At 33.0% G+C, this 24,815-nt stretch overlaps 1 protein-coding gene across 1 annotated transcript in view; it reads right to left on the reverse strand.

Moving 5' to 3' along the window:
- LOC126850757 (probable multidrug resistance-associated protein lethal(2)03659) overlaps positions 1–24,815 on the reverse strand; it is a 209,410-nt gene that overhangs the window by 5,678 nt on the left and 178,917 nt on the right.

Below are 24,815 nucleotides of genomic sequence, written 5' to 3' on the forward strand. Positions count from 1 at the left end.
CTGTTCAAATTTTTTACTGTAGTCTGTTTTATAAAATTATAATCAAGAGACACAGCCGTGCTTTGCACCGCAGCAACAGTAAAGTTATTTCCTTGCTTCTCGTCTTTGTTTTATAAGTATATATATATATATATATATATATATATATATAGGATGTATCAAAACAAGTATAATGTCCTTAAAGGATCGTATTCCTAAATGAATTCTAAAATGATTTTTCCTTTATGAAAATTTGATTTAAAGCTTAGTTTTAAATTATAAAAGGAAATAGTGAACGAATTACGGGATGGGTACATATGGTAGGCAGGGGCGGCGCAACTTACCATTCCAGCGTCTGGACAGCCGGCGATCCGAAACAACTTTTGCTAAAATGATGTTATTTTAAGAAACACGTATTCCTGACGTAATTTTAAGACATTTTCTTCTTTACCAAAATTTTATTTAAAGCATTATTTTATGTTATAAGATAAAATAGCGATTCATGCGGTGGTAATCACATGTCAGACGGTCAGCTGCGTCGGGCGCTCGCGGCGCGCCGCGCCGCGCCGCGACTGCCTGCCTTGTATACTCGACGCGTGATTTGCTAACTATTTTTGCTTGTAACTCAAAAATTACGCTTTAATTCCAATTTTAGTAAAGAAAAAATTGTCTTAGAATTGTATCAGGAATACGTCATTTTACGGACGGAAGGTTGTTCCGGAACACCCTGTATATATATACAGGGTGTTCCGGAACAACCTTCCGTCCATACAATGACGTATTCTGATACAATTCTATATATATATATATATATATATATATATATATATATATATATATATATATACATATACAGGGTGTCCTGAAAATTTTGACATACCCGAAGTATGTAGGTAGATTGGGCCAAACTGAGTCGAAAAGTCCTATTACCATTTTGCAAAATTCGCAATAATTTTTGCGTTATTAATTAAAATATGAGCTAATGAGAAAAGTTGGAAAGCGGTAGACCGATTTCGGCAAACATGTACAACGGATTACTTGTGTGCGAAGGTAATAGAATCAACTTTCAGAAAAGAACAAGCTGGATTCTATTCAGGAAAATCATGCATAGATCACATCAACACCATCAGGATCATAACGGAACAGTCAAGGGAATGGCAATCTCCACGATACCTACTTTTCGTGGATTTTCAGCAAGCCTTCGATAGCCCGAACGAGAAATGATGTGGTCAATATTAACGCAATACCCGCCAAATATATTAATGTAATCAAAGGGCTGTATAGTGAAACTGATTGCAGAGTGATCCATAGGGGCAAAATAGGTAGAGTATTCACCGTGCTCGGGAATGAAACAGGGATGTATTCTGTCACACTTTTGTTCATACTCGTCCTAGATTGGGTGAAAATGAAAAAAGCAAATAAAAACGTCCAGGGTATTCATTGGACTCTTACTAGACAACATTACTTGCAAGATCTGAACTTCGAGGGTGATTTATGTTTGATAGCACATCAGAAGGTGGATATAGAAGCAAAACTAAAAGCCCTCATAAAGTATGCTGCACAGGTTGGCCTAAAAATTAACACCGCTAAGACGAAAATCATGCAAGTAAATGCGAGCACCTTCTGCAATTTGCACATAGAAAATGAATACATTGAAGAAGTAAAAAAAATTTGCTATTAAGTTTCATCATTGGTGACGGCGGTGCAAATGAGGATATTAAGAACAGAATCCAAAAAGCGCGATAATTCTTTGGCGTGCTAAACAATATCTGGAGATCCACCAAATACTCTCGAAACCTGAAGCTGAAGATCTTTAAATCAAACGTGATTTCTGTAATGTTGTATGGACGTGCAAGACTTGGAGAGTTACGAACAAACTTATTATACAGGTGCTCTCCAGGTCTTCGTAAACAAATGCTTGAGACGCATTTTGGGAGTATTTTGGACGAACATCATCGAGAATGAAGAACTTTAGAGGATAACCAAATTTATACTGATAAAGACGCAAATTAAAAGGAGGAAATGGCAATGGATATGTCACACATTGAGGAAACCAGAAGATGACATTGCACGTGGGGGACACATTGAAGCTTTGGATTGGAAAAAGAAAAAAGGCAGACCAAAAGTGATCTGGATTATTGAGGATAAGGCAAAAGCTGTGGGAAAAACCTGGAAAGAGATAAAGACGCTCGCGGGGAACTGAATCAGATGGAGAGATTTCGTTAATGCCCTATGCTCCTACGCGGAATAAAGGAACTGATGATGATGATGATGATATGTATATAAGATAGCACTTATCAATGCAAAGATTTGAGTTGAACCTCGATTTGTGGAAAATTATAAATTCATGGAACTTTCGCATTAAATAGTATATGCGTGAAGGCAATATGTTCCGCCCCTTCCCCTGCGAGGGGACACCATTATCAAAAAATTAGACACATACGTTTATGTTGAATCTCGCTTTGCGTGAAGTAGCAATTGATTTTGAAGCGTACTAACAGTAATAAAAAGCAATTAAATATAAATAAAAAAAATTTTTAGCAAAAATGTACTGACAGTGACGCAAATATAAAGAAAAAGAATATAAACACGCAAGTAAGATATAATGAAAAGATGATACAAATAAATGCGAAAATTATGATACTTCAAAATCGCATATCTTTGGAACCAGAAGAGGACGCCACAAAATTTAAAGTGCGTGTTACTTAGGAACCCTTTACAATATATGTAAAAATGAAAACGATCCATGTAAGTTAATTCAAATATTTATCATTGCCAAGGTTTTACGTAGAATTCATATCTATAAACAAAGCTATTATACAATGTAAAGTTTCAATAAAATATTATTATTTGATTTGATATCAGTAAATTCATTTATATTAATGTTATATAAGCACAATAAAACTGAATATTACAAATGCATAAATGTTATTGGTGCACATTTTTTCTCGTGAATATAACATGTAATATAACCAGAGTTGGTTAAATTAATTTTTTTTACTAAATTAAATTTAAAGCTAATGGTCCAAAAATTAACTCAGTTAAAGTTATGTTAAAAAATTATCAGTTTATTAAAAGTTAAAAATAAACATAAAATGCTCACAAATAGATAAAAAATGATACAAAAGGTTTTACGGAGTAAATTGCAGATGTACATGCAGATATTTAAATTATAAATCTCGAAAGTTTTTAAGAGTAGAAGAAAAATAAATAAAATTCAAGAATTCTTAGTATTAAACGTTTTAGTCCTCGAGTAGACTCTTCAGTAAAAACAAAGTCTTCTCATCAAGAATTTGTATATGCTTTCAATCAAAACCATGATCTCTGTTGATGTCAGTGATTGAGTTCTGAGAATGTGCCTTTTTTATATAATTGCGATGTTCAAAAATACTCTCTTCGTTTGGCCTACATATGATGCATCACAACTGTTACAGTTACTTTTGTAAACGACATTATTGTGAAGCAATTGGGAAAGTAAATCTTTGTGAACTTTAATGATTGTTTTTATTTTGTTTAGTATAAAACAAATAAAGGCCTGCATTTTGGATAATCAAACTGAATTTTTCCGATAAGGATTTTATATATGGAAATAAGAAAATCAAATGCGAATCAGATTCCGAAGTATTTTTAATGCGATTATTCTTTAAGAGACTATTTTTACGATGAAAGAGATAGTTCAATCTATAATATCGATGATTTCAAAAATTTAGTTTATTTTTTCTCTAATCTTAACAATTTTTAAAATTTATAATTTAAATTAAATATATGCATGTACATGCGCAATCTGCTCTTTAAGGCCTTTTTGGATCATTTTTTAAAAGTTAAAAGTTAATTGTGCAAAACTATACGTTTTTTGCATAATTAATCTTTTAATTGTACATTTTAAATTAAACTTTTTAAATTTACGTAATATAATGAAAAGATAATCTTTTATAAGAGATAATATATTTTTCATTATATAATAATTACTATAATATACATTATTTAAATATACTATAGTTGTGTAATAGAGATATTAAAGTGTTTAAAAACATAACGATCACTAGGGATTTCGGTTAAGATAATTTTCCTGTTTAATTTGAATCGCTCTACTTGCACACGTGTGTTTTAGCTTTATCTTTAATTGTTGGATACTCTAACAATAATTTGAAAATATTTATTGAATCTTAATAAAAGTGTCATCTCAAAATTATAGTCTATCATTTTTTCTCTTAAATAATCATATACTAAACTACCTGCACTATATATATATATATATATATATATATATATATATATATATATATATATATATATGTATGTCGAAGATGGTATCGTTGTATTTTATGAACGCACATTTTGATAGTACTGGATACTGTCTTATATTACTAGGGCCGATATTCACAGTCCGTTTTTATATTTAAGATCATCTTAAGTATGATCTTAAGTTGTTATGCGGCCATTTCATTGGTTAAATGAGATCTTAAAGCGACCCAAGACGACGCTTAAGACGATCTTAAATATAAGAATGGATTACGAATATCAGCCTATAATTATTAATAAATAGATAATTTTCAACTATCAAAGATACAAAATTTTAGTAAAAATAAATAAAGATACAAAATTTTAATAAAAACAAGTAAAGATACAAAATTTTAACAAAAATTAATAAAGATACAAAATTTTAATAGAAATAAATTTTAAAAATTTTAACTTACTGTACAAAAAAGATTAACGTTAATGCACTTAAAAGTAATTAATCTGAGTTAAAAATTAACATGTTCAAAATTAACTAAGTAAAAATTAACAAGTTAAAAGTTATTAACTTTTCAACTTTTTAATTTAACTTTTAACTTTTTAACTAATTACTACCCAACTCTAAATATAACATATATTATATCACACATAATGTTAATTTAACTTATTTTAATTATAAATTTTAATTTTTAAGTTTCAATTTTAATTTTAATTATAAATAAATAATAAAATAAGTTCTGGAAATAATGAAATTTTGTTTATAAAATTTGATTCAACGGAAATTAAATCTAATTTAGTGCTTCGATAGACCACCTATTATAAATAACAAGCCTATTATAAATAATTCATATATTATTCATATCTTGTTGATTTAGATCAATTTATAAAAGTTAATTAAAATTCTAATAAAACTTATTGCATAAAAATGGTTCTGACAATATGCAATATAAACACACACAACATAAAGGGCAAATAAGAGCTAGGCATTTATGTTGTAATTAGTCTATTCAATATAAATAAATTAAAATGGAAGTTTTGATCCACTTTAAAATCATCTTTTTTTATATAATAATAGAATTAATAAAAACGTATTATAATGATAAAAACAAATTCCAGCTTATGCAAATAGAAGCGAGTAGTTTCCCAACAGTAACAATCACGGTGGTGTCGATGATTTCGCATTGCAAAAATAAAAAGAAAACAGATAATCGATCTACTATATATGTATATAAAATTGTACACATTGAAACATAGGCGAATAATAGGTTAAAAACTTTAAAAAATAGCATTCACCATGGCATCATAATAAGTAAAAAAATAATAAAAATTCTTTCATCATATATAACTTAATATTGATTTTGATAGTTACACAGTTAGTGTGAAAATCAGTCGCTAATAATCACTAAAAAATGTCATAACTAAAATAAAAAAATAATCAAATAATAATAAACGCAAAGAGGCCAGCATGCTGATTTCACATTTCCATGTGAAATATATCATAATCGTCATAAATTAATAGGTTTAATATTCTAACAAACAAAATAAGACAAAGACAATAAGAATCAACGCGCAATAATTATGGTGCAGTAATTATATATTTATTTTAGTAACTAAAAGTCATGGAGAATATGTACGTTTTGATCTCTTTTTAGAATTATCTTTAGCGTAATAAATAATAAATTAACATACAAAAGATATTAATCTACAAAAAGAACCCGATATTAACTCGTTATTATATCACAAAAAGGAAAAACGAAATGTATAATAACACAAAAAATAAATAAATCGCAGTCAAAATAATAAGAAACTATAAGAAGTATTAAAAAAATCGCAATCAAAATATAAAATTATGTAATGAAGTCAGATTGATGTTTCTCACGTCATTGTTTTCACGTAAAAATTTTTTTAGAGGTGCGGAACCTAATGTCACACAGCAAAAATTGCGATGCTTCTCGGTTGACAGAGATAAAATAAAAAAATTGGTCTCATTGTCAATTAAAATTAGCATGTTTTAAATTTAGATGAAACATGCAACCAAAAGTCATCGAAGCACACAGATCAAGAGACACGGTAGTGTCGACGAAGTTTGCGACAAAAGTGATACGCGTAAGAACACTTTTCGTTGCCATGCGACACGATGAAGCTCGTCGCTGGCACGCCTAGAGCGTACGTTCCATGGTCTAGCCGTGCGATAGCCGCGCTCATTTGCTAATATTTTTTAATTAATATTTTAATAATTATTGCGAAAATTGCAAAATGATAAAGGACTTTTCTGTTCAGTTTATTGTCCTCTACCCGCTCACAAGCGTTGGCACAATCTTTGCAGGATACCCTGTATATATATATATATATATACAGGGTGTCCGATAATTCGCGGATCACCCTTTAAGGGAAGGTAGAGGGTGTTATTCTGAATAGAAAAGTCCTGTACCATTTTGTGATTTTCTCAATATTTAAGAAAATATTAATTTTAAAAGATCAGCCAACGAAGTGCCGCGAAAAGCTCGTGGCGCGAAAATGCCTCCCACTGTCAATTGATACTCGGTCCGCGGCGAAGCAATGGGAGGAGCAGTTTGCGAGCATGCTTCGCTATGGTAACCGAAAAAAATACACACATAATGAAAAGATCACATACATAAAACGGAGCGCGCATTATGTGTGTATTTCTTTTGGTTGCCATAGCAAAGCATGCTTGCAAACTGCTCCTCCCATTGCTTCGCCGCGGACCGAGTATCAATTGACAGTGGGAGGCATTTTCGAGCCACGAGCTTTCGCGGCACTTCGTTGGCTGATCTTTTAAAATTAATATTTTCTTAAATATTGAGAAAATCACAAAATGGTACAGGACTTTTCTACTCAGTTTAATTCACTCTACCTGCACATTTCCGGTGGGGAGATTATTATCGGACATCCTGTATAATTAGAATATATATAAGTGATTGTTTATTTTATATTATTTTACATATTTTTTTATAATAAATATATCTTAAAGCATTATATATGTGTATATTACAATTGTGTGCACTTAGTTAATTATAACATAACTATTTTAGCTATACTATTTTAATTATATTACAATTTCTTAAATATAATTTTTTTAAATAGTGAAAATAATAAAAGAAATAAATTTTATAGTATAAATATTTGTTTACACACATTTGGCGCAATTTTTTTGATATTATTTTTTAGCAAATTTAAACAATTATTATTTTGTACAACAGTATTTTTTGGGTTAAATTAATACTGTTTTGAATAGAGTTAAAATGACATAATATTGTAGAGCAGTTTTTTAAAAATAAAATACAATCTTTTGTGTAACATTTTTTCACACGGCGCGTGCACTTGGCGCCTTCTGTTTTATCTTTTTTTAAAAAGGTATAAAAACTGACACGAGAGAAAAAGATTGTTTCAGATGTAGCTTACAGATCTATATGACAAATGGTAGAAAAATGCATGCAATTATAAACTTGATAATTACGGTAAAAGCACTAACAGATGTAATATGATAAATCTTGTTGTTAAAACGTTCGGAGAGACAGTTATATCTAAATCAAGAAAAAACAAAGCATTGTGTATAGTGTATACATACAATCGATTATAGAATTATTTAATCACTCTATAATCGACGTTTTGGAAGCATGTCGATAGCATACATATAGGCGTCAGATAAACATTTTGTGTCGATCTGCAAACCATTATGTTGTCTTTATATGTTTATCATTTAAGAGATCAATCTTTTATTAAAAAATTAAAAAATAATATATAATATAAAATAAAATAAAAATAAAATAAAAAGTAAATAAAAAAAATATATGCACTATAATTACTGCGCTTTTATTGCCTTTGTCTCATTTTGCTTGTTACTTTTAAAAGAGCTTTTTATTTATTATTGTTAATATTCTAAATTTTCTTTTGGGCTTGTACAAGATATCAAAAATTAAACTGATAATTATTATATAACAGCACATCTAGTATATTATGTACTATTAACTTACTAGGCTAAACATTTACCCAGAAAACAAAGCTCACCGCTTTGATGCTGCTAAACACCGACATCAGTAATGGCCTCTTTGTGGAAACTATTACTACCATGTTCTAAATGCAAGTGGGGGACCGGTCGAGTCATGGTTGAGTATAAGTAGTAATATAAGAAAAAAAGGATTTGCATAGTAACCGTTATACCGATTAGTATAGTGTGTTGTCGAGTTTTATATCGTACCGTATTGTGCTGTTTCTTTTTCTCTTATCAGCTCTTTTCAGAACTTCCTTTTTGCTTTAAAGTTTTCCATTAACCTCAAATCGGCTTATGTCTCGAATGCAAAAACGGCTCGTTCACTTCGATTCTTTGTTCGGCATTAACTCGCTATATTGGTTTCCTGTTCTCTTTGTATTGTTATTTGCTTTTGTGTTGTTATTTGCTTTTGTGTAACTATTATCTTCCTTTATTGTTAAAAACTCTGTGTTAACATGTCTTCTCCCCAAGATCCTGGAAGTAAAAAAGGACCTTCTCAAATCATTACTAATATTAATGCTATAGAAGCCGAGACGCAAGAAGCGGTTTTGAACCTGATTTCCAAAAATTATGCTCCCTTGTTTCAGGATTCTGCCAATCCTAATAGTGATATGGAAGTCGGAGGTTTTGTCCGCCCAACAATCTAAATGAGATTCTTCGTCTGATATATAAACTTCTAAATTTCCAAATACAGCTGATCTTACATCATTACATACTAAATCTCTCAAGAGACAGAAATGTCAAGAAAAATTTGTCATCCTAAAAAGTTTAACATTACGAAACAGCTATCAGAATCGGCCTTGAATACACATATACAATTGCTATCAAGATTCATTTGAAATCATCCATAGGAATAGTTAACATATCTCTTCATCTTTTTACAATCGTCTCCTTAATATTGCGCTAAAGATGAACATCACTGAAATTAAGAAGCTCGGCTTCTCTAAAATCTCTGTGCAATTCAATTCTTGCGATGCAAAGCTGTGCAATGTAAAGCTGCTAATAATTTAATTAATAACTCTATTCTTAGGTCTAATAACTTAATGGCCTATATTCTTTCTTTCAGAATCTTGAAACAAGTTATCAGGAATGTTTCACTTGATCTCACTGAAAGTACGATTAAAAATTAAATAGACTATCCGTTCAAAATCTTTCCTGTGTGAAGGTTCAATAGGAAGGTAACTGACTCAGCAATAGAATCGATGAGTTATACTACCTCAAAATCCATCACTATTGCTTTCAAAATATCCCTAAACATCTTTATTTATGATCAGATATAAAATCTGTCTCCTAATTTTCAAACTTTCTCTACGCTTTTTTTGTTATCAATATGATCACATTAAAGATCAGTGCAAAAGCCAACTACAATTTTTCATTGCGATGACAAACCCAAAGACGGTAATCTTTGTTCCAAAAATGATCAGCCTCCCTCATGTATTAATTGGAAAGGCTCCTACAAAACTAATGACCTTTCTTGCCCAGAATGACATACTTAAAAACGAATTTTGGAGCTGGCTGTTCACAAGAATATCTCTATATTAGAAGCCAGAAAAATTATCCGGGTCTAACGAAAATATTCATAACTTATCTTGATCATCTAATTTTCCTAAATTAAGTAATTTCACTTCTGATATGCTCTTTTTATCCAATCCTTCCTCTTCGCCTTACTTTTCTCTTTTTCGCTTATATGTTGAAGTTTCCAAAAATACGGCTAAAGTCTCTTCTAATTCAGCTTTCGCATTTTCTAACAATTCTTTCTTCTTCCCACTCCTTTATCAAAAATCTCTCGCCAATAAATCCTTCTTTGTCTATACCTATTTTCTCTTTCCTAAATAATTTTAATCGCTCTCCTCCCCCAATTCATTTTTTGTGTCACCCAATGGTCGCCTCCCATTCTCTTCTTCCTATGGGTTAGCTTTCAACTCACCCACCTCATCTGTTTCATCCTCTCCCTCCAAATAGTTTTCCAACTTTCATTCCTCTCCTATATAAATTTTAATTTTTCTTCTTCCCCTGATCCCCAACTCGCCCTCACTCTATTCATTTCTTTCATAAAAGCTTAAATTGAAAAAATCTCTCCATTTCTCAAAGCTTTTGGACTCTATGATGATGTCTTAAAAATTTTTTAAGAACTAGGATGCAGTGATGAAAACTCGTAGGAAGTATCTTGGACATTCACAGTAGTCAAAAGGCCTCAATAGCGTATAGTGTATATTAAAATAAAGGTACCGTTAAACCTCTTATAGGAAAAAATAGATAATGTTGAATGAAATAATATATAATATGGTTCTTAAAATTTATTTTGTTTATCTTTAAAGAGATAACAGGATTTTAATATATCATTAGCATAAATATTAACAAAAATATTAACACAAACAAAAGAAAATTTTATTTTATTTAAGCTTTAAAAAGTGTCCTACATCACATCTTAGCACGAGTCTGCCGAGATCGGTGACATGAACAGTGACGTCATTCACGCATGCGCAGAAAGTTCTGCTCGTGAGATAACTCCCACGAGTTTTCATCATTGCTAGGATGGCGCATGCCTTCTTACATCTTTTTCTCAACATGCACCCATTTAATGAAAACAGATTTTTAGATTTCTTTTCTCCTATTAAAATTCTACAGTGGAATTGCCCTTTCATTTATAATAAAATCGTCTTTCTCCGCTCCATCACTGATGACTACGACATAATTGCATTCTCTGAAACTTGGTTAAATCCTGTATTACCTTTCTCTCTTCGCGATTTCCACAGCATTAGAAAGAATAGTCTCTCATGCAATTTGGGAAGTCTTATCATAGCCATTAAATGCAATATCTCCTCCAAAATCGTTGATAACTGTTTTCATATTCCATGCCGTCTTGAATGCCAAGCCATCACTATTCCAATTAAGAGTCAACATTTCCAAATAACATCTATCTATAGATCTTCCCATTCTTCCTTATGTGTTAAAAATTGGAATAAATTATTTTAATTTTGTAATTCCTACTCTCTTTCTATTTTAATCGGCGATTTCAATAGTCACATTGAATGGGATTGTGCACTCAATAGCACTCTCTTAGCTTCAGCTTTGGAATTCTCTTTTATATGTCTCAATGACGGTTCTCCTATTTTCCTGACTCCCAATCAAGCCAAATCTGTTATTGACTTCTCCTTTATTTCCCCTCCTTTTTATTGTTTATGTGAGATGAACGTCCCTTCTGATCTTTACTATAGTGATCACTTTCCTTCCTCAATCTTAATTAATTGTACAATAAAAAAATGAACATTTTCTCTTACAAAATAAAACTCAAAAAACCAGATCAAGATCAATTCGTAATAAATCTGATCTAAAACTATTCTTTTCTCTTGAATTCAATCTCAGATTTTACCTCTTTTAAAGACAAATATGATATATTCACCTCTTACGATATGATATACCTCTCATTATGAATCAACTTCCTCTTCATCATTCTCGTCGGCAATATAACTATCTTTCTAAATCTTTTTCTAAATGGTCCTCTCTCCTTGCTCCTTTAGGCAAGTCATATTAGATTAATTTAGAGGGTTCCAACCCTCCAATTAGTCTTCCCAGATTGCAATTACCATAAATCGCTTTGGTTAGAAGTGTTACAAGAGGAATTAATTTTGCTTTGTAAAATTAACAGGGAATAAAAAGTTATTAACAATATTATAAACAAAAAATGCGACTTTTTTGTATTTTCTCAAATATCTCGAAAATCAAACAAGATAGGGTAACAAACTATCTTTTTTGTAGAGTAAAATTATCTACAATAATGATCCGAGCAATATTTATCGTCATGTCAATCGTTTAGCTTGCCCGCGTCAAATTCGAAAACTCTGATTCCGAAAACTCTTGATTTCGTCGGTTTTTTGATGTTACGCCAGTGACTTTTTTCTATCATTTAAAATAGAATTAAAATTCTCCAAAAAATCACACATTATCTGAAAACTTTAAAGAATATTTTTGACGGTGCAACCAATTTTTTAAACCTTTTTTGTTTATTTTGTAGCTATGTAAATAAAAAAATTTTACTCTTTGGAATAGTCTTAATTTTTTGCTGTTTTCACATCTTAGAATTCATTTGAGATGAATCTTATTATATACATCTTGTTGGGGACGACGTTTGGAACAAAAAAAACCCTTTTTTCGTATGACAAACACTGATTTTTTTATTGACGCGCGAAATTATCCAATATTGCGGACAAGTCGAATAACATTTGTTTTACACTGAAATTATTATTTTCCATTAAAATTCATGTGACTTTTTGCATTATTATTGATTCATAAATTATTGCAAAATTGTTTTCAACACATCCTTTTATTTTTACTTATTTGTTAACAAATTATTTATTTAAAAATTGTCATAAGCAATTCTAAAAACATATTATCAATAAGAAACTGTAATAAAAGACTGTTAGTTTTAGACTTTTAGATAGTTGTATCGCAAATTTGGCTCGAAATTATTGATCTATGTACTTTCCAATTTAGGATTATGTATGACATATAACAATGTAAGCATCTCTTTGAAGCATCTGCAATTGTAAATTCCAAAGTAATGATTAAAGAACATGCATTTGGTCAATATGTTTTTGACAATGCTGACCATAATGTTTGTACATTAAATGGCTTCAACACATTTCACAGTATGGGTGGCATTTGTTACTCCGAAAGATAACTTAGAAATACAAGGACGGATTGAAAAATTGAAAGTGATATCATCTGCTGCAATTTTGGCGTCACAAGCAAAAATTGAGATTAAATATTATGGAAATTATAATAGTGAATCTGGATTGAAAAATTTTGTCTTTGAAGAACTGAAACAAGATGGTTTACAAGAATCTGAGCACTTTTCTGTTATGCTTCATGTGCATAAATTTTTTGGAGTAAATAGTATAAATCTCCTTAGTTGGAAAGGCTATATTGTATATATATATATATATTATGACATAATATATATTATGACAAATATAGAGTACGATGTCTCTTGTGTTTTGTGTTTGCCGTTTGTCAATCTTCCTTCATCAAGCAAGGATGCCATTAATACAGTACTGTGTTATGCATCTTCAGAATGTCAAAAAAGAGGACAAAAAACTTGCTTTGTCACTTTCGATCAGCCACTCTACATCAAAGCCAGGGAAACCGTCGCTTAGGGGGATGAAAGATTAGCAAATGTTGTCGTTAGATTAAAAAGATTTCATTTGCTAATGTGTTACCTTGGAGAACTGGAAATCATAATGGAAGCCAGCGGACTGAGTGAATTATATATACGGTCCACATTGTACGCATCTGTTTCTGTTAAAAAAAATGCTTGCTGGACACGCTTTCGCGTGTGCCATAAGAGCTCATTTACTAACATACCAGGCATTAGGCACTATAATTGTCCGAGGTGTGACAAACATTGATAAAAGCGTTCGTAAATATGTCATTTCTTCAATAACTTTGACGCTGAACCACAAACGGCTAAAACTATAAAAAACAATAAACGTTTGTTGACTTAGCAATCCGATTACAAGATGAAATGGATGCAGTAAAGAAAAGAGGACGCATAGCGCAACTTTGGATGCAGTATATGGACTGCATAAATGTCATCAAGTTATACATTGAGGCGAAGCGTTCGGGAAATTGGCATTTGCACTTGCGGTGTATTCGTGAAATGCTGCCTATTTTCTACTCTTCAGGTCATTTGGCATATGCTAAATCTGCCAAGTTATATCTCCAGGACATGTTAAATCTTCAACAAGTCATGACAGTAAATGAATATCAAAAATTTATGGAAAACAGTTATTTCACTATCCGAAGATTTGACAAAATGACTTCGGGAAATTGGACGGTTAGGTCTGACTATAGAGCAGACGATTATGCGCTTTTTGAAATTTGAAGAAGGAGTTACACATAGACGTGGAATATCCGACAATGTTCTGGCCAGATGGATCCTTGCTAAGCCGACAGCTTATAAGGTTAGTGATCAAATAGAAGAATTTTCCGGAGTGAGATTGACCACAAGTGAATAACACATTGATTTGCAATTGAGTCGCATCAAAAGAGATATGGAAGATTACGCGCGCCTAATAGAATGGCTAGAATCACATGATACATTCCCTACATGCAATGCACTGAGATCGATATCTACTGATTTGATTGGAATGCCCAAAATTAATTCCGACAAAGCAATTAAAATTGGAACAACGGCAATGAAGTCTGATAGGGATCAGTCTAGCAGATTTAAAATTGAAGAGTACGAGTCTAGACTTTAGCTGTTATGAACCGAGGTATAGAAATCCATGGAGAAGTGATCACTGTCAATATGAATATTGCTTTTCCAACGAATAGTTGTATTACTAAGTGGCGATAAGGAAGCGACGCGTGATGCATTTTGCTACGAATTGGCACCTTTTCCATTGTTCTTATTCGATAATCAAAGTATCATGAAAAAATCAAAGAAATCCGATTTATATAAATCATTGACACCAATGGCAGCCGATCATTTTGATTGGATTGGAAGATGAGTAATTAGTGATGGTGGATTCTTATTGCATCGAGTAGTGTGGTCGCTGGGAAATACTTATACCGACATATTCAAAGCCTGTGAGGCTTACATTCGAAGCATTATGGTTTGAATTGCATTGTGGTTTTTGATGAATATAGAAACAATTATTTAGGTGCAAAAAATTATGAGATTATAAAAAATTATAAAAAATTATAAGATAAAATGAACAAACAAAAATTTTTTAATGTGATGTTTACAGAGGATATGATGGTAACCATGAATTAAGCCAAATTTCTGAGTAACAACAAGAACAAATGCAGACTGATTGAATATCTCTCGAAACACCTTGAAATCGCTGGCATTGCCATCAAGCAGATCATGATACTGATCAGTTAATTGTCATTACAGCTATTGCTGAAAGTGTCCAGCATGATAAAATGATTGTAAGTGAAGATGTCGATCTTGTCATTTTCATGATTGGATTAACACCTGCGAATCAAAATATATATTTTTTCAAACAAGGACGAAGAAGAACAGTAGATGTCATGTATTCATCAGAAGAAAACACAACAAAAAAAAGAGATTTTTTTTGCTCATGTTTTTATTGGCTGTGACACCAATTTTCCAACGAGGGAAAAATAGCATTTTCAATCTTCTCAGAGAAAAGCCGAATTTACTGAAGAATATACGAGTCTTTTTACGATCCTGAAGCTTCAAGACAATCCATTGATGATGCAAAAGAACATCTGATGTTGGCATTATATGGAGTACCAATTGAAGATACTCTACATCTTGATAATTATCGTTTCAAGTATTTCCAAACATCAGTTGCTCGAGTTAAACTGTAGGTTCGTCTTTCTCAGCTGCCACCGACATTGGCAGCAGCTTTACAATTTCGAAAAGTTTATTTTCAAGTGCAGGAATAGCTCGGCAACAATAAATTTTCAATTCTGGATTGGGGATGGCAATATAAAAATTCCATGTTGATGCCAATAATGACAAAATTAAAGCTTGCTCCAGAATTTTTACTAAGAAATATCTCATGTAAATGCATAGAGTCTTATGGGAAGGCATGTAGCTGTCAACGACTCGGCTTATAATGCTCCCAAATCTGTTTGTTTTGTCAAGGAATGTTTTGCATGAATCGAATAGCAATGGACCTTGGAAACGATAAAGTGGACAGAATAGATGATCACATTTGCGAAGATTTTGAGATCTTTCCTGGACAATAAGGTCAGGAAGATAAGCAAAACAAGAGAAAAAAGAATGGAAGTGATGGAGAAGATACGAAAGTTCAAGATGAACCCATGGATACTGAAGATTGAAATAATTATCTAATTGTAAGACGGTGGAAGATAGTCAAAAGGTATATATCTGTATGTATGAATAAATTTTATAAATATGAATAAATTTTCTTTGAACATTTTTTGAATTGATATGTTCTTCCCATGAGACAACGAGGATAACGAATATAATATTATGTTTTTAGAATTGTTTATAATAATTTTTAAATAAATAATTTGTTAACAAATAAGTAAAAATAAAAGGATGTATTGAAAACAATTTTGCAATAATTTATGATTTAATAATGATGCAAAAAATTACAAGAATGTTAATGGAAAATTATTTCAGTGTGAAACAAGTGTTATCCGATCTGTCAGCAATATTGGATAATTTCGCATCAATAAAAAAATTAGCGTTTGTCGTCCGAAAAAATGTGAGGATCTTTTTTATTGCAAATTTTGTTCCCAACAAAATGCATATAATAAAATTTGTCTCAAATTCTAAAACGTGAAAACAGCAAGAAATTAAGAATACTCCGAAAAGTAAAATTTTTTTATTTACATGGCTGCAAAATAAACAAAAAATGTCTCAAAAATTGGTTGCACCATAAAAAATATTCTTTGAAGTTTTTAGATAATGTGATTTTTTGGGGATTTTTATTTCAATTTTAAATGACAAAATGACAAAAAAATTACCGGCGCAACATAAAAAAAAACGACGAAATTGATAGTTTTCGGGATCCGAGTTTTGAAGTTTGATGACGTGTATAAGCTAAACGACTGACATGACGATAAATGTTCGGATCATTATTGTAGATAATTTTACACTTTACAAAAAAGATAGTACAGTTTGTTGCCCTATCTTGCTTGGTTTTCGAGGTATTTGAGAAAATAAATAAAGTCTCTAAATAATATATACAAAAAAATTTTTTGTATATATTAGTGTTAATAACTTTTTATTCCCCGTTAATTTTGCGGAGAAAAATTAATCTCATTTACAACACCTCAAACCAAAGCGATTCATGGTGATTGCAACCTGGGAAGATTAATTGGAAAGTTTAATGTCTAATATGACAGTTCTACTTGGTGGAGCGACGAATATGAGACGGTTTCTTCCAATAGAATTCTTCCAATAACTCTTAATACTTACAAAAAGAATCCTTCCTTCGCCAATTATCTTAATCTAAAAAAACTTGAAACGATTGCTAAACACACCTTACGTTTGGCTAATAGCGTTTTTGGATGAATGGGTTAATCCAACTCGGATCATGAATTCATGTCTTTTATTGGCAGAGACAATGCAAGTAATGACGTCATTGCATGGTCTGCCAATAAAAGACATGAATTTATGCAAGTAATTATGTAATTGCATTGTCTCTGCCGATAAAAGCCATGAATTCATGATCCGAGTTGGATTAACTCGTCCATCCAGAAACGCCATAAGAGATGAGGATAGAGAAACTTTTATTGCTCTCTTAATGAACATATTCCTGTACCATATTTATGGAATATGATTAAAAGATTTAAATTAAGACATTCGGTCTCTCTTCTTTTCAAATTAACTTTAACTTCGAGATCCCAGATGGCGTCAAATCCCTAATCTCATCTTTCGGTCCTCCGTCTGTCTCTTTAAACAATATTTTCCACGACCTAATCTTTCCTCTTATCACATCATTGATAATCTCTTTTCACTGGTTGAACTTACTGATCTCATTAAAAATCTTAAAACTAAATCCTCTCCAGGACTTGATCGTATCGACTACAAAATGATTTCTTTACTTCCAGATCATTATTTACTCATTCTTCTAGACATATTTAATAATATATTTGAGGAAGGAATATTTCCTAATTGTTGGCATCATTCTCTTGCATCATTGTCTTTTTAATTCCCAAAAATTCTCTTGGTGAATTCAGTCCAATCTTTTTTACCTCCTATTTTTACCTCCTACTAAAATTAATGGAGAAACTTATTTATTCTCGTTTTGAATGGATTGAAAAAATAGACTTCTTTTCCTGAGTCAATTCGACTTTAGAAAAAAAAAGTCTTGTCACGACAATTTTAGCATACTCCTCAGCGTCATATATGGTGGTTTTGTTACAAGTCAGTCCATAGCCTGCTTATTCCTCGATATAGTTGGGGCTTTTGATAATATTATTCCAAATATTCTCCTGATCTCATCGAACTTAGAATCTTTTTTAGACATGTTTATTTATATATAACCTCATTCATTTCAGAGAGTTCCCACATTTGTTATAAATAAGAAAAATCTTTAACACATTCCTTTCTTACAAGTGTTCCATAAGGCTCTATTTTAAGTCCCTTTTTATTTAACATCTATATTACATAAATGTTAAAAATTCTTTAACAATTAATGCAAAATTCTTCAATTTACTGATGATATTGCTGTTTACTCAAGATCTTCAAACATTGATCACTCACTTAAAATCGTCGAGCTATCTGCAAACCTGCATCTCATCTTGAATCTAGGAGTATAATGATATCTTCCTCTAAATCCGTACTTGTTGTTTTTTTCAGAGATAGAAGAAATCCTCTTTCCTACTCAATCAATTTTCAAGGTTCAAAAATCAAATCAACAATTTTGTTTGGTCAAACACTAAAATAAATTTCTAAATAATTAGTCGAGTCTCTTTATTTCGATGTCACCAGCAAAAATTATCTCTCCGCAGTTCATAGCTACATCTCTAAAAAAAAGTAAATTTTGATGAAACATTGGTCCTTCGAGCCGGATGGCCGGAAAAATATTCGCGGATAATTTTGCGGTTAAAATCTACCGGAATTTTGAGATTTTTCAAGATTATTCTCTGTGAATTGTCTCGTTATCCTAACGGTCATTCGCTAGTATATCTCTTAACATCGTACGCATCTAAATGTTCTCGTACATCGATCTTTATCGTTGTTGCACCCGTAAATAAATCGCAAATGCATTAGCAGTATCGGTTGCCGCTTTACGAAAATTTGTGACTTGGTGTTAGTGAATTTCGAATCATAATCGATTCTTCTGAACAATGGCAACAATCGACAATGTCAACGAACGTCAACACTTCCTCTTTGGCTTCATTACGCATTCGGTCGAAAATCTGAAAAAACTCGGCTCTTCAAAAACGAATCGTGGCAACGTACAAAACCGCGTAGAAGTAATTGGGATAAATTTCAAGCGAACGACGAGAATCTTTTCAAATCGCGAATTGGCCGAACAGAAGAAGCTGCCGTATTTCAAGGAGGATTTTTACTCGATGTGTGAAGCAGCATTTATCGAAGCTCACGATTCATGCTCATGTACATGAACTTGGCATATCATTTTCCAGTAGATCAAAAATATAAAGGAGTTCTTTTTGCAGTCGAGTTATATAGTTCCTGATACTTTTTAGTAATAGTTTTGGTGATTTTAACCAAAAAACAGTCGATCGAAAAAATGATCTGCTAACTTCCATAGCAGATCATTTTATAACAAATCAAAAATAAAAGAAAGTTCTTTTTGCATACAGTCGAGTTATATAGTTCCTGATACTTTTTAGTGATAATTCTGATGATTTTGTAAAAAAAAATGCATTAAAAAAATAAACTCCTAGTTTTACGTAGCAACCGTCTAACATACAAATGTGATACGCTAGTGTATCAACATAAGTTCTAGGCTTTTTTCAAGTTCAATTTTATAGATCTCATATTCTTCGTTATATTTCGAAAGAGTTCTAGTTTTTAGTAATTTTTGAATAATTAAATAAATTTTTCTTAGCATCTCATCCATATAATTGTGATATGCTATAATACTAGTGCAAGTTTTGAGCACTTTTACAGTCTTCTGTTATAGTTCTAGTACTCTTCCATGTATTTCAAAAGACTTCTAGCTCCTAATAATTTTTGAATAATTAAAAAAAATTTTTCTCAGAGTCATATCCATACAATCGAGATATGCTATAACTGAGGTGACATATTGGCGAAATTGCAAGAGTTCAGTTTGTTATAAAACAGTTCTCGTGTAGTTCCGAGCATGTACATTGCCATTACAAAGAGTTCTGACGATTAAAATAATTAGAAAATTTTTTAAACAATTATATTATCCGAAAATCTTATATTTTCGAGTATAGAAATGATATGTTGGCGGAATTGCAAGGGTTCTGTTTATTATAAAACAGTTTTCGTGTAGTTTCGGACATGTACATTGTCTTTCCAAAGAGTTCTGACAATTAAAATAATTATAACTATTTTATAATAAATTTTCAATATCACCTCAATGTTTCACCTCAATTATAGCATATCACAATTATGTGGATGAGATGCTAAGAAAAATTTTTTTTAATTATTTAAAAATTACTAAAAGCTAGAAGTCTTTTGAAATATAAGGAGGAATATTAGATCTATAACGTAGAACTCGAAAAAAGCCTATAACTTATATTGATACACTAGCGTATCACATTTGTATGTTAGACAGTTGCTACGTAAAACTAGAAGTTTATTTTTTTAATACATTTTTTTTTACAAAATCACCAGAACTATCACTAGAAAGTATCAGAAACTATTGAACGCGATTGTATGCTAAAAGAACTCTCTTTTATTTTTGATTTGTTATAAAATGATCTGCTACGAGAAGTTAGCAGATCATTTTTTCGATCGACTGTTTTTTGATTAAAATCACAAGAACTATTACTAAAAAGTATCAGGAACTATAGAACTCGGGAGAGGCTCACTTGCGCACAATACAATTAGACACATTTCAATTGCGCACAATTCGTTTGGACACATTTCATTTGCGCACCGTTCAATTGGACACCTTGTTTTTGGACACAACAGATGTTTTTGTATAATTTAATATACACATGCATGTATGCATGTATAATTTTGAAATTTTTTGCGCACATATCTTTTGCGCACATTTCTTTTGCGCACATTCCTTTTGCGCACATTTTTTTTGCGCACATTTCTTTTGTGCACATTTCTTAAGTACGCACACACACACACACACACACACACACACATACGTGGGGCGGGGGTGCACTCGCTCCGCCGGTAGGCAGGGTGGACCACGCTTTACAATTTACAAAATACAGCAAAAGAAATGTGCGCAAAAGAAATGTGCGCAAAAGATATGTGCGCAAAAGAAATGTGCGCAAAAGAACTGTGTGTAAACGAACTGTAACAACGTTTATTTACCAAATAAAGTTAATAATAAATGTCAAAAAATTTCAAAATTATACATGCATAGATGAGTGTGTATATATTTTAAATTATACAAAAATTCGTGTTGTGTCCAAAAGCAACGGTGTCCAATTGTACTGTGCGCAAGTGAAGGTTTCTCATAGAACTCGACTGCATTCGAAAAGAACTCCCTTTTATTTTTAATCTGCTGGATAATGATATGCTAACTTTACTGACATTACATATTCAACATCCTCGACAACCTCGAATCACCTACTACTCATAGTACATCTATCAAGTTATCGTTAACTACAGCTACCGGGTCGCGTTGTCGTCGGGTATCGCCCATCGATATATCGAAGTTTTCTGGCTATTACTCAGAGTGGAGTTATTTTCGGCATCTTTTTTCGTTAATCATCATCGACAACTCAGATCTCTTAGCCATCGAAAGGTTGGATTATCTGAAAATGAGTCTCTCAGGCGAACCGTCCCAACTTCTAAAAAACATTGCGAAGTTCGGGGAAAACTTCGCTCGCGCATGGGAAAGTCTCGTAGCTCGATACGAAAATAAACGAGTAGTATAGGGGCCACTATAGCGAGACAGGAATGTCCCCCCTTTTCCCCCTTGGCGCCAGCCCCCCGCTGTGATCCCTTCCCCCCTGTCCCCCTGGGCAGGTACCTGAGAAAAAAAGAGTGGGGACTCGTGGACGTCCACGAGGCGATTTTTTAATTTTAAAATTTTTTTAAGAGTGGGGGGAGTCGTGGACGTGCACGAGGCAGTTTTTTTTTTATTTTTTATTTTTTCCTGGGCTGGAAATACTCGGGCTGGAACCTGGGTCTTCTGCTTTTCTGGTCGGGGTCCTAGTGCGGTGGGCTAACTGAAATCTTACAAGAATGAGAGTTAGATGTGGCATTTAAGCGAAGAGTAGCTCTCTCCGGCCCGGGGACCGAGCGCTCCGATTGGTTTGTCCTATAGTGGCCGGCTGTTTGATTGGTTCCGACGAGCTGGAAAAACGAGAGAGAAAATAGAGTGAGAGAGAGAGAAAGTGGACAAGATGTCCGAGGTGTCAGAAGCCGGTAAAATATCGGCCGCCGAAGACAGCAGAGATGTCCCATTGCATTCCCCTCCTCCTCCTCCTCCTTCTCCCCCCAGCCCTGTGGAAAATCGAAAAATATCGCATGACATACGGTATCTCTCGCCTTCGAGCGTCCTTACGGAAAAACTTCGAACTGCAGCGAGCGCGTCGCCCGCGTCTCTCCTTCTTGCTGAAAAAAGAAAAATCACCTAGTGCGGAATTATCAGTTATCAAGATATACAAACGTAATACGAAGCGTTCATGATCGGACATGATTGTCCACGCCGGTCGAGTCATGCAACGCAGGTAGACGCGATGTCGTCATCGGAGGCGATACGCTATCGGAGATTGAAAGAGCTATGGCGCCGCAGAGTCTAGGAAGGAAAGAAGGAAGGAGAGAAAAGGAAAAAATTGAACGTTTTCAGGTAATATTTAAAATTAATATTTTAACATTTACATTAAATTTAACATTTTTATTTACGCTACAGAAATGTTTTGTACAATTTTCTTACATTTAAATATAATATTTATAACATTTACAAAAAGATGTTAACTCTTAATGGATGGAAAATATGGGAATTCGTTGTTTTTTCAATTATTTAGCTGCATATTTTTCCCACTCTTTTCCTTATATTTCAGTATATAAGTAAGGCGAGAAAACGCGGAACTTTATTCATTTGAGTTTGCTCGAAATCTTCATTTCGGCTTCGGTACAAGTATTCGTCGTTGTTGTGACCAGTGTTCAACTAGTTCTCGGTAAAAAAGTGATAAAAATGGCCGCCGCAAAAAAAGTATCCAGTGAACGGAAAAAGCTAACCGATTTTGTTAAATCTACTCACGTTTGTGATATTAACAAATCGGGCCTCAAGACCGACTTCGATAGAAGAAACGATCAGCGATATTTATTATTATCGACGACGTACGGGCTTAACGCATCGTATACTAAGAAGATTCACGTGGGATTGCAGGCGACGAGTGAAAATTGCTTTGTACCGATTGTAAAATTAACAGGCAATTATGCAGATGGAATATGTCTCGACACCGACACCTGGCAGCAATTTCAAATCAGCATGGAGCAGATGAAGCAGTATTTGTGCGAGAATCAAAAATCCAAACCAAGTCCGATTATTATCAACAATATTTCCATCGGCTTCACAACCGCTTACGGAACAAGGGCAGTGATAGTGAGTTATAAGGAAAATGCGGGACAACCGGCGAATAATAACGAGACGGAGGAGCAGCCCCGTTGAAGAAGCAAAAACGTACAGCGTCGCCATTGTGATGCAGAAAACTACTTTTGTCGGCCTGGAAGATATCGCAAGATGTGTGGACGCTCATTTGGCACGGTTAATTCCCATTACCGACACCGTCAACGCGTGCTCCAAATACCTGATTAACGAAGTAGAATTAAAACTTCCCTCGTCTTACATAGATTGTGAAATTATAAAACTTACAGTTAGAGGTAATTTTGAAGAAATCGAGCGCGATGTACGAACACAAATAAATAATTTACCATTTTTAGACGTATATTTTAATATTGTATTCGAAGAATTGCTTTCGCTAGGTTTTAATGAAATTGTACGTATAATTTTACTAAAGCGCAATTGTTAGTTTTATAAAAAGAAAAATTTTATTTTCAATAAATAGAATGTTTTAACCTTAAAAAACTTAAATATATTTTCTTTTACCCTACTTCTTTCCTATTAATCACCTCTCCCCTCTTCCTCCCCTCTTCTTTACTATTAACATAAAAAATTTTATCGCCTAGTAATATTGCGCGATAGCCGCGCGTTAGACGAACATCTTATTTTTAGCATAAGCATGCATAGAGCACCGCGTACAAGCTCGTAAGCAGCGGTGCTCAAAAAACGCTGACGCGAGCTCACCTCCGCGAATACGCTTACTCGCGTCGATTCCGCGGCTGCTTATCAGCTAATTGGCCGCGGTACTTTTCGCTCGTTCGCCGACCGGAAACGCTAGCGCGAGCATGCGGCCGCCGCGGTGGGCCCCGGAGCGCGGATAAGCTTATTATTCCTCGCATACACGAGCAATATTAAAGCAATATTCGAATGTACATATTTTTACGTAACATTAAGTATCATCGGCTACTTTTTATATTTATGAAAGCGCGCGCAAATGCCAAATCGTTCATTTCGCAAAATGGACGTACGGTGGAAACATCCGTGGACGTCGATCGTCTGCGGTCCTACGGGATGTGGAAAAACAATTTTCGTAAAAACGTTTCTTCAATATTTATCCGTCATGTCCGATGTTAGATTCGAGAGAATTTTATTTTATTACGCAGAATGGCAAGACGCGTATCAGCGTTTACAGTACGTCGCAAGTGCGTCAAAAGAAGAGGAGGAGGAGGAAAAGGTGGAGGAAAGAGCACGAAAGACGGATTACGTTAATAATGTTTTGATAAAATCGAAGAAAAATATAATTGAATTTCGCGAAGGATTACCGCGTCCGGAAGATTATTCCAACGATCCGCTCTCGCCAAAATTAATAATAATTGACGATCTTATGAGAGAATCATCGTCGTGCGACGCTATCGTAGATCTATTTACCAAAGGAAGTC

The sequence above is a fragment of the Cataglyphis hispanica genome, chromosome 7, assembly GCF_021464435.1.
Source record: "Cataglyphis hispanica isolate Lineage 1 chromosome 7, ULB_Chis1_1.0, whole genome shotgun sequence".
NCBI lineage: Eukaryota > Metazoa > Arthropoda > Insecta > Hymenoptera > Formicidae > Cataglyphis > Cataglyphis hispanica.